We start from the raw sequence: 12,685 nt of genomic DNA on the forward strand, positions 1-12,685 counted from the left end.
GTTATCTCATCCACTTTTGGGGATCCCAAACCCCACTGGCTAGTTAATCGAGTCGAGCCGGCAAGGGTTTGGTCGTTTAGATAACGAACCATGGATAGTTAGTAATGTCGAGTGGAGTGATATCTCCTCGACTAATCGGTATACTCGAGTATTACCACCCGTGTTTATTGAGGATTTTGGGCCCTGCAGGGGGTTTCAATGGTGGACGGAGAGTAGTGTAAGTGGTGTTCTACTGGATTGGTTACTTACTTGAAAGTTGACAGAGTGTCAACTATTACGTGATCAAGCTCCTGGTGATGCAATGAGAATTTGGCTCCTGAGAGCCCTCCGTATCCTTATACTTTGGAATGATTATTGCTTATTGGATTATTGTTTCTTCTGAAAAACTTTTACACTCGCTCATTTTTGAGATTGCTACTTGAAGTGTTATTGCTCACTTTTATGAACTCTTCATGCTCGTTACTTTGCTATATCGAAAACTTGTACTTATAAATAATGGTCAATTTGCTATTTGAAACCTCACTGGGCTTTTAGCTCATTCCACGTCATTTGTTTTCCTTACAGGGGTACGAGCGAGGCGTGAGACGTGTACAGACTAGCTTAGTCTAGTTGTTTTGAATTTTGTAATTGTATTCGCACCAGTCGCTCGATTAGGGTTGAATGTACTGAGAACTTAAATCTTTTGATGTATTTGGGACTGTATGGATGGTTGAGATAGAAATGAATGTATCAGTATGTTCCAAACTTGGGAACCGTTATTTCGTTTATTATTGAGGTTGCACCTTATTTTAATTGATGTGAGTGAGTGAGTCCTGGCGAGAGCGGGGCAGGCGGTCCGCTAAACCCTAGGGTACGCTCAGGGGGAGGTGGGGCTGTCACAGATGGTATCAGAGCTCCTGTTGAGCTCGTGCCGGGAGAAGGTTCTCGGACTGTGGGGATTGACTTGTTAAGTGTGGAACAATTGTCGATTGTTGGGGACCTTAGATATGTATGTTGGGTAGGAATCTCTAATACGGGTAATTTGCCCTTGAGCCTGGCCAGCTTGAGTGATGAATTATCATATTTTCGGATTCTTGTCCCCGAGTACCAAAGAGTGATACCTTTACGATAAGTTGAGATCTCGCGTAATATTAGGATAAGTTTGGAAGGCGAAAGCAAAGACACGGGGGATGCGAATAGTCTAGACTTGAGAAATATTGAAGATATTCGTGGGATTTGGGATCCTTATTATTCACGAGCTTCGAGTTTTGATTAAGTGAAGTGCCTGAGCAATACCTAGGGTTAATGTACCGTAGGATGTGTTAATTGCTATGATATGTATATAAAGAAATCATGTTATTGTCAATGTGTTTTGAAAATGCTTTTATTGAACCTTATAGCTATTTTATTTTGCTTATACTTATTTACGAATAACTATATGAATTTACGAATAAATGAATGAATTTTGAGGACGAAATTCTTTTAAGGAGGGGAGATTGTGATACCCCAACTTTTAGGATACTATTGTTGTTTAGTTTCAAAAGAAAAAAAATATTACGCTTCCTTTCGTTTAGTTTTATTTTAAGACATTGTTTTGTTTTAAAGACTAGAAACCCTAAATTCTAATAAAAAAACCCTAGTTTTACTTGTGACTACTCGGTTTTCTCAAATCTCTCATATTTTATCCGAAACCCTAACTGGAATCAAGGGAATTGTAAAATCCCTCACATTTTTCTTAAATATCCTTTCATTTGGCGTTTATTCCTTTCTAATAGCTTTACTACTCAATCACCCCACAATAAGTGCAAATGAATCTAGAAAGTAGGGTTTCACTTCTCGTTTTCAAGTTAGAGCGAATTAGGGTTTTTACGTCTATCCGTAGTGTGACTATCCGGTACAGAATGGGGATCAAATTTGGTGATTTAGAGTGAGTTTTAGATGATATTAAGAGTGTGATTAGAAGTGATAATAATAAGTTAGTGAATTATAAGTCAAAATCCTAGTATACGCGATTTGAGGAAAATCGGCTCGAACCGACGGGTATCGATCACTACCGATTGAACCCACCACGTGACCACCACTTCCTTACCACCACATACCCTTGATATTTTTGCAAAATATCCCCCCTCATCCTCAGCCATATAACCGAAAATTGTGGCCAAAATGCAAGGAAAAAGAAAGCAAAACTTGGAAGGCTTTGGTGGTGACAAGTGTCACCTACCTATGGATCCTTGGCCAACCTTTTATCTCACCTTCTTATCCCTTATTTCAGCCCATTTTCCTTATTTCTTTCTATTTTGGCTGAGAGTACGGAGAGGTAAGAGAGTGAAGAGAGTTTCAATCTTCTACCTTGAATCTAACCTTTTGAGTGCAACCAAGAAAAATAAAACCGATCAATCACTAGTTTGGAAGCTTGGGAAGCTAGGGAACCAAAAATTTCAAGGAGAGGTGAAGGATCATGCTAGCAAGCTCTTGTCTTGAGTTATAATGGCTGATCAACCTTGCTTTCTCCATTAATCATGATTAAGTTAGGTATTAATGGTAGTATTGTGCTTGTGATGCTTGTTTCAAGTGATTTTGATGATTAGATGGATGACTTTTGAGTTAGGGTTTCTTGTGGGTTAGGAGTTGTATGATGTATATAATTTTGTAAAGGAGAAAGTAGTGGTAGTTTTAAGGTAAAAATATGAATTATAGCTTGCATATAACAAAATTCCAGAATTAAGATTTCTTATGGTTCAGTTCTGCCCGTTTCTGTTTGAGTATGTTAGAAGCCGAACTAGGCATAGCACAAAACATGAAAGTTGTAGAGAATGACATTTTGTAATTTTATGGTTGCCTACAAAATTTCAGCTCAATCGGAGCAACGTATCCTGTGAAAAGACGAAAATACCCTGACTGCCCTAGGAGTAAAATCTGCGGACAGTTTTGACAGTACACTAAGTTGGTTGCATTTGTTCACCTGGATACGTACTGAACTAGCTTTTAGCCAAAACATGAAAGTTTTAGTACTTTGTCTTAGCTTTTCAACACCTCCAAGAACGCCTTAAACGGACTTTGGTAGCTTGAGATATGGCCATTGGGAGGTAGTACGGTTAACTGGCTGGTTAGTTGGAATTTGGTTCTGTGAATTGGGAATTTGACTGGGTTACACTGGAAATTAGACTAGGTGGTCTTCACCAAAGTTGTAGCTCTCTGCTTTAGCTTCGAAACGGTATAAGTTGTACCTCAATCCGATAAGCGTAGCCTCAGTTGTGTCCGTTACGCAAAACCACGTCAAATCTGTCTTTTGTTAGACTTCATTTCCGCACATGTCGTTAGCTTGATTTTTGTACTTGTATGACCTTGAGTCTACTGGACGGCTAATGAAATGAGATTATGTTGTGTGTAACTTTGGGTTTGATTGAGGAAAAGAATTCAGCCATAAATGGCTGGAAAATAGGTAAATACAAAGGGCGTGCTGCCCAAATTTAAGCTCGAAAACTAGGTAGATATGCTTGCGACTTAAGTAAGGTTTGAGAGCGAATACCACATGAACCATCTAGGATATTGCACCTCCTTTTATCGAGGTATATAAGTTAGAACTTGGCCGACCTTGTACCCTTGGAAAAATGAAATTTATGACTAATAGAAATACTTTTTCGCCATTTCGTCGACCCAAATGGTATTTCAAAGTATAGTTGCTTCCAAGTTTAAAAGTTATAAGAGCGAGCATGAGTTTACAAATATTCTACAAATAAGTTTCAATTATGTGATTCTCGTTAAACGAAACGTTTAAGTTTCGAACCTTAGTTACTTTCAAAAGCTCTTAAACAGTGTTTTATCGCAGATTTGGACTCCACACACACGGAGTAATACCCGAACGTAACTTGTAAAGGCACCGCATCTTTTGGTGAGTGCTTCCAAATATCTGGTTGAACTGGACACTTGTTTTAATACTTGATCCATGAAAATACATGATACGAGATTTGTTGATCGGGCAAGGGTGTACTTTATCGCACTTGCCCTAATATGATATCTACTTGTTTATTGTTGCAATGAACTTGATATACTTGTACTTGATTTGTAAATGGTGGACGGAGAGTAGTGTAAGTGGTGTTCTACTGGATTGGTTACTTACTTGAAAGTTGACAGAGTGTCAACTATTACGTGATCAAGCTCCTGGTGATGCAATGAGAATTTGGCTCCTGAGAGCCCTCCGTATCCTTATACTTTGGAATGATTATTGCTTATTGGATTATTGTTTCTTCTGAAAAACTTTTACACTCGCTCATTTTTGAGATTGCTACTTGAAGTGTTATTGCTCACTTTTATGAACTCTTCATGCTCGTTACTTTGCTATATCGAAAACTTGTACTTATAAATAATGGTCAATTTGCTATTTGAAACCTCACTGGGCTTTTAGCTCATTCCACGTCATTTGTTTTCCTTACAGGGGTACGAGCGAGGCGTGAGACGTGTACAGACTAGCTTAGTCTAGTTGTTTTGAATTTTGTAATTGTATTCGCACCAGTCGCTCGATTAGGGTTGAATGTACTGAGAACTTAAATCTTTTGATGTATTTGGGACTGTATGGATGGTTGAGATAGAAATGAATGTATCAGTATGTTCCAAACTTGGGAACCGTTATTTCGTTTATTATTGAGGTTGCACCTTATTTTAATTGATGTGAGTGAGTGAGTCCTGGCGAGAGCGGGGCAGGCGGTCCGCTAAACCCTAGGGTACGCTCAGGGGGAGGTGGGGCTGTCACAGATGGTATCAGAGCTCCTGTTGAGCTCGTGCCGGGAGAAGGTTCTCGGACTGTGGGGATTGACTTGTTAAGTGTGGAACAATTGTCGATTGTTGGGGACCTTAGATATGTATGTTGGGTAGGAATCTCTAATACGGGTAATTTGCCCTTGAGCCTGGCCAGCTTGAGTGATGAATTATCATATTTTCGGATTCTTGTCCCCGAGTACCAAAGAGTGATACCTTTACGATAAGTTGAGATCTCGCGTAATATTAGGATAAGTTTGGAAGGCGAAAGCAAAGACACGGGGGATGCGAATAGTCTAGACTTGAGAAATATTGAAGATATTCGTGGGATTTGGGATCCTTATTATTCACGAGCTTCGAGTTTTGATTAAGTGAAGTGCCTGAGCAATACCTAGGGTTAATGTACCGTAGGATGTGTTAATTGCTATGATATGTATATAAAGAAATCATGTTATTGTCAATGTGTTTTGAAAATGCTTTTATTGAACCTTATAGCTATTTTATTTTGCTTATACTTATTTACGAATAACTATATGAATTTACGAATAAATGAATGAATTTTGAGGACGAAATTCTTTTAAGGAGTTGTACCTCAATCCGATAAGCGTAGCCTCAGTTGTGTCCGTTACGCAAAACCACGTCAAATCTGTCTTTTGTTAGACTTCATTTCCGCACATGTCGTTAGCTTGATTTTTGTACTTGTATGACCTTGAGTCTACTGGACGGCTAATGAAATGAGATTATGTTGTGTGTAACTTTGGGTTTGATTGAGGAAAAGAATTCAGCCATAAATGGCTGGAAAATAGGTAAATACAAAGGGCGTGCTGCCCAAATTTAAGCTCGAAAACTAGGTAGATATGCTTGCGACTTAAGTAAGGTTTGAGAGCGAATACCACATGAACCATCTAGGATATTGCACCTCCTTTTATCGAGGTATATAAGTTAGAACTTGGCCGACCTTGTACCCTTGGAAAAATGAAATTTATGACTAATAGAAATACTTTTTCGCCATTTCGTCGACCCAAATGGTATTTCAAAGTATAGTTGCTTCCAAGTTTAAAAGTTATAAGAGCGAGCATGAGTTTACAAATATTCTACAAATAAGTTTCAATTATGTGATTCTCGTTAAACGAAACGTTTAAGTTTCGAACCTTAGTTACTTTCAAAAGCTCTTAAACAGTGTTTTATCGCAGATTTGGACTCCACACACACGGAGTAATACCCGAACGTAACTTGTAAAGGCACCGCATCTTTTGGTGAGTGCTTCCAAATATCTGGTTGAACTGGACACTTGTTTTAATACTTGATCCATGAAAATACATGATACGAGATTTGTTGATCGGGCAAGGGTGTACTTTATCGCACTTGCCCTAATATGATATCTACTTGTTTATTGTTGCAATGAACTTGATATACTTGTACTTGATTTGTAAGTGTGGAGCGGCAGTATGTACCACACTCTATCCGAGTGGGAGGTGCCTCTCATTCCCGTCTCTATACTTTTATTTTAATTCAGTCGATTGGAGTGTTATCTCATCCACTTTTGGGGATCCCAAACCCCACTGGCTAGTTAATCGAGTCGAGCCGGCAAGGGTTTGGTCGTTTAGATAACGAACCATGGATAGTTAGTAATGTCGAGTGGAGTGATATCTCCTCGACTAATCGGTATACTCGAGTATTACCACCCGTGTTTATTGAGGATTTTGGGCCCTGCAGGGGGTTTCAATGGTGGACGGAGAGTAGTGTAAGTGGTGTTCTACTGGATTGGTTACTTACTTGAAAGTTGACAGAGTGTCAACTATTACGTGATCAAGCTCCTGGTGATGCAATGAGAATTTGGCTCCTGAGAGCCCTCCGTATCCTTATACTTTGGAATGATTATTGCTTATTGGATTATTGTTTCTTCTGAAAAACTTTTACACTCGCTCATTTTTGAGATTGCTACTTGAAGTGTTATTGCTCACTTTTATGAACTCTTCATGCTCGTTACTTTGCTATATCGAAAACTTGTACTTATAAATAATGGTCAATTTGCTATTTGAAACCTCACTGGGCTTTTAGCTCATTCCACGTCATTTGTTTTCCTTACAGGGGTACGAGCGAGGCGTGAGACGTGTACAGACTAGCTTAGTCTAGTTGTTTTGAATTTTGTAATTGTATTCGCACCAGTCGCTCGATTAGGGTTGAATGTACTGAGAACTTAAATCTTTTGATGTATTTGGGACTGTATGGATGGTTGAGATAGAAATGAATGTATCAGTATGTTCCAAACTTGGGAACCGTTATTTCGTTTATTATTGAGGTTGCACCTTATTTTAATTGATGTGAGTGAGTGAGTCCTGGCGAGAGCGGGGCAGGCGGTCCGCTAAACCCTAGGGTACGCTCAGGGGGAGGTGGGGCTGTCACAGATGGTATCAGAGCTCCTGTTGAGCTCGTGCCGGGAGAAGGTTCTCGGACTGTGGGGATTGACTTGTTAAGTGTGGAACAATTGTCGATTGTTGGGGACCTTAGATATGTATGTTGGGTAGGAATCTCTAATACGGGTAATTTGCCCTTGAGCCTGGCCAGCTTGAGTGATGAATTATCATATTTTCGGATTCTTGTCCCCGAGTACCAAAGAGTGATACCTTTACGATAAGTTGAGATCTCGCGTAATATTAGGATAAGTTTGGAAGGCGAAAGCAAAGACACGGGGGATGCGAATAGTCTAGGCTTGAGAAATATTGAAGATATTCGTGGGATTTGGGATCCTTATTATTCACGAGCTTCGAGTTTTGATTAAGTGAAGTGCCTGAGCAATACCTAGGGTTAATGTACCGTAGGATGTGTTAATTGCTATGATATGTATATAAAGAAATGATGTTATTGTCAATGTGTTTTGAAAATGCTTTTATTGAACCTTATAGCTATTTTATTTTGCTTATACTTATTTACGAATAACTATATGAATTTACGAATAAATGAATGAATTTTGAGGACGAAATTCTTTTAAGGAGGGGAGATTGTGATACCCCAACTTTTAGGATACTATTGTTGTTTAGTTTCAAAAGAAAAAAAATATTACGCTTCCTTTCGTTTAGTTTTATTTTAAGACATTGTTTTGTTTTAAAGACTAGAAACCCTAAATTCTAATAAAAAAACCCTAGTTTTACTTGTGACTACTCGGTTTTCTCAAATCTCTCATATTTTATCCGAAACCCTAACTGGAATCAAGGGAATTGTAAAATCCCTCACATTTTTCTTAAATATCCTTTCATTTGGCGTTTATTCCTTTCTAATAGCTTTACTACTCAATCACCCCACAATAAGTGCAAATGAATCTAGAAAGTAGGGTTTCACTTCTCGTTTTCAAGTTAGAGCGAATTAGGGTTTTTACGTCTATCCGTAGTGTGACTATCCGGTACAGAATGGGGATCAAATTTGGTGATTTAGAGTGAGTTTTAGATGATATTAAGAGTGTGATTAGAAGTGATAATAATAAGTTAGTGAATTATAAGTCAAAATCCTAGTATACGCGATTTGAGGAAAATCGGCTCGAACCGACGGGTATCGATCACTACCGATTGAACCCACCACTTGACCACCACTTCCTTACCACCACATACCCTTGATATTTTTGCAAAATATCCCCCCTCATCCTCAGCCATATAACCGAAAATTGTGGCCAAAATGCAAGGAAAAAGAAAGCAAAACTTGGAAGGCTTTGGTGGTGACAAGTGTCACCTACCTATGGATCCTTGGCCAACCTTTTATCTCACCTTCTTATCCCTTATTTCAGCCCATTTTCCTTATTTCTTTCTATTTTGGCTGAGAGTACGGAGAGGTAAGAGAGTGAAGAGAGTTTCAATCTTCTACCTTGAATCTAACCTTTTGAGTGCAACCAAGAAAAATAAAACCGATCAATCACTAGTTTGGAAGCTTGGGAAGCTAGGGAACCAAAAATTTCAAGGAGAGGTGAAGGATCATGCTAGCAAGCTCTTGTCTTGAGTTATAATGGCTGATCAACCTTGCTTTCTCCATTAATCATGATTAAGTTAGGTATTAATGGTAGTATTGTGCTTGTGATGCTTGTTTCAAGTGATTTTGATGATTAGATGGATGACTTTTGAGTTAGGGTTTCTTGTGGGTTAGGAGTTGTATGATGTATATAATTTTGTAAAGGAGAAAGTAGTGGTAGTTTTAAGGTAAAAATATGAATTATAGCTTGCATATAACAAAATTCCAGAATTAAGATTTCTTATGGTTCAGTTCTGCCCGTTTCTGTTTGAGTATGTTAGAAGCCGAACTAGGCATAGCACAAAACATGAAAGTTGTAGAGAATGACATTTTGTAATTTTATGGTTGCCTACAAAATTTCAGCTCAATCGGAGCAACGTATCCTGTGAAAAGACGAAAATACCCTGACTGCCCTAGGAGTAAAATCTGCGGACAGTTTTGACAGTACACTAAGTTGGTTGCATTTGTTCACCTGGATACGCACTGAACTAGCTTTTAGCCAAAACATGAAAGTTTTAGTACTTTGTCTTAGCTTTTCAACACCTCCAAGAACGCCTTAAACGGACTTTGGTAGCTTGAGATATGGCCATTGGGAGGTAGTACGGTTAACTGGCTGGTTAGTTGGAATTTGGTTCTGTGAATTGGGAATTTGACTGGGTTACACTGGAAATTAGACTAGGTGGTCTTCACCAAAGTTGTAGCTCTCTGCTTTAGCTTCGAAACGGTATAAGTTGTACCTCAATCCAATAAGCGTAGCCTCAGTTGTGTCCGTTACGCAAAACCACGTCAAATCTGTCTTTTGTTAGACTTCATTTCCGCACATGTCGTTAGCTTGATTTTTGTACTTGTATGACCTTGAGTCTACTGGACGGCTAATGAAATGAGATTATGTTGTGTGTAACTTTGGGTTTGATTGAGGAAAAGAATTCAGCCATAAATGGCTGGAAAATAGGTAAATACAAAGGGCGTGCTGCCCAAATTTAAGCTCGAAAACTAGGTAGATATGCTTGCGACTTAAGTAAGGTTTGAGAGCGAATACCACATGAACCATCTAGGATATTGCACCTCCTTTTATCGAGGTATATAAGTTAGAACTTGGCCGACCTTGTACCCTTGGAAAAATGAAATTTATGACTAATAGAAATACTTTTTCGCCATTTCGTCGACCCAAATGGTATTTCAAAGTATAGTTGCTTCCAAGTTTAAAAGTTATAAGAGCGAGCATGAGTTTACAAATATTCTACAAATAAGTTTCAATTATGTGATTCTCGTTAAACGAAACGTTTAAGTTTCGAACCTTAGTTACTTTCAAAAGCTCTTAAACAGTGTTTTATCGCAGATTTGGACTCCACACACACGGAGTAATACCCGAACGTAACTTGTAAAGGCACCGCATCTTTTGGTGAGTGCTTCCAAATATCTGGTTGAACTGGACACTTGTTTTAATACTTGATCCATGAAAATACATGATACGAGATTTGTTGATCGGGCAAGGGTGTACTTTATCGCACTTGCCCTAATATGATATCTACTTGTTTATTGTTGCAATGAACTTGATATACTTGTACTTGATTTGTAAGTGTGGAGCGGCAGTATGTACCACACTCTATCCGAGTGGGAGGTGCCTCTCATTCCCGTCTCTATACTTTTATTTTAATTCAGTCGATTGGAGTGTTATCTCATCCACTTTTGGGGATCCCAAACCCCACTGGCTAGTTAATCGAGTCGAGCCGGCAAGGGTTTGGTCGTTTAGATAACGAACCATGGATAGTTAGTAATGTCGAGTGGAGTGATATCTCCTCGACTAATCGGTATACTCGAGTATTACCACCCGTGTTTATTGAGGATTTTGGGCCCTGCAGGGGGTTTCAATGGTGGACGGAGAGTAGTGTAAGTGGTGTTCTACTGGATTGGTTACTTACTTGAAAGTTGACAGAGTGTCAACTATTACGTGATCAAGCTCCTGGTGATGCAATGAGAATTTGGCTCCTGAGAGCCCTCCGTATCCTTATACTTTGGAATGATTATTGCTTATTGGATTATTGTTTCTTCTGAAAAACTTTTACACTCGCTCATTTTTGAGATTGCTACTTGAAGTGTTATTGCTCACTTTTATGAACTCTTCATGCTCGTTACTTTGCTATATCGAAAACTTGTACTTATAAATAATGGTCAATTTGCTATTTGAAACCTCACTGGGCTTTTAGCTCATTCCACGTCATTTGTTTTCCTTACAGGGGTACGAGCGAGGCGTGAGACGTGTACAGACTAGCTTAGTCTAGTTGTTTTGAATTTTGTAATTGTATTCGCACCAGTCGCTCGATTAGGGTTGAATGTACTGAGAACTTAAATCTTTTGATGTATTTGGGACTGTATGGATGGTTGAGATAGAAATGAATGTATCAGTATGTTCCAAACTTGGGAACCGTTATTTCGTTTATTATTGAGGTTGCACCTTATTTTAATTGATGTGAGTGAGTGAGTCCTGGCGAGAGCGGGGCAGGCGGTCCGCTAAACCCTAGGGTACGCTCAGGGGGAGGTGGGGCTGTCACAGATGGTATCAGAGCTCCTGTTGAGCTCGTGCCGGGAGAAGGTTCTCGGACTGTGGGGATTGACTTGTTAAGTGTGGAACAATTGTCGATTGTTGGGGACCTTAGATATGTATGTTGGGTAGGAATCTCTAATACGGGTAATTTGCCCTTGAGCCTGGCCAGCTTGAGTGATGAATTATCATATTTTCGGATTCTTGTCCCCGAGTACCAAAGAGTGATACCTTTACGATAAGTTGAGATCTCGCGTAATATTAGGATAAGTTTGGAAGGCGAAAGCAAAGACACGGGGGATGCGAATAGTCTAGACTTGAGAAATATTGAAGATATTCGTGGGATTTGGGATCCTTATTATTCACGAGCTTCGAGTTTTGATTAAGTGAAGTGCCTGAGCAATACCTAGGGTTAATGTACCGTAGGATGTGTTAATTGCTATGATATGTATATAAAGAAATCATGTTATTGTCAATGTGTTTTGAAAATGCTTTTATTGAACCTTATAGCTATTTTATTTTGCTTATACTTATTTACGAATAACTATATGAATTTACGAATAAATGAATGAATTTTGAGGACGAAATTCTTTTAAGGAGGGGAGATTGTGATACCCCAACTTTTAGGATACTATTGTTGTTTAGTTTCAAAAGAAAAAAAATATTACGCTTCCTTTCGTTTAGTTTTATTTTAAGACATTGTTTTGTTTTAAAGACTAGAAACCCTAAATTCTAATAAAAAAACCCTAGTTTTACTTGTGACTACTCGGTTTTCTCAAATCTCTCATATTTTATCCGAAACCCTAACTGGAATCAAGGGAATTGTAAAATCCCTCACATTTTTCTTAAATATCCTTTCATTTGGCGTTTATTCCTTTCTAATAGCTTTACTACTCAATCACCCCACAATAAGTGCAAATGAATCTAGAAAGTAGGGTTTCACTTCTCGTTTTCAAGTTAGAGCGAATTAGGGTTTTTACGTCTATCCGTAGTGTGACTATCCGGTACAGAATGGGGATCAAATTTGGTGATTTAGAGTGAGTTTTAGATGATATTAAGAGTGTGATTAGAAGTGATAATAATAAGTTAGTGAATTATAAGTCAAAATCCTAGTATACGCGATTTGAGGAAAATCGGCTCGAACCGACGGGTATCGATCACTACCGATTGAACCCACCACTTGACCACCACTTCCTTACCACCACATACCCTTGATATTTTTGCAAAATATCCCCCCTCATCCTCAGCCATATAACCGAAAATTGTGGCCAAAATGCAAGGAAAAAGAAAGCAAAACTTGGAAGGCTTTGGTGGTGACAAGTGTCACCTACCTATGGATCCTTGGCCAACCTTTTATCTCACCTTCTTATCCCTTATTTCAGCCCATTTTCCTTATTTCTTTCTATTTTGGCT

The sequence above is a fragment of the Coffea arabica genome, chromosome 6e (genome assembly GCF_036785885.1).
Source record: "Coffea arabica cultivar ET-39 chromosome 6e, Coffea Arabica ET-39 HiFi, whole genome shotgun sequence".
Lineage (NCBI taxonomy): Eukaryota > Viridiplantae > Streptophyta > Magnoliopsida > Gentianales > Rubiaceae > Coffea > Coffea arabica.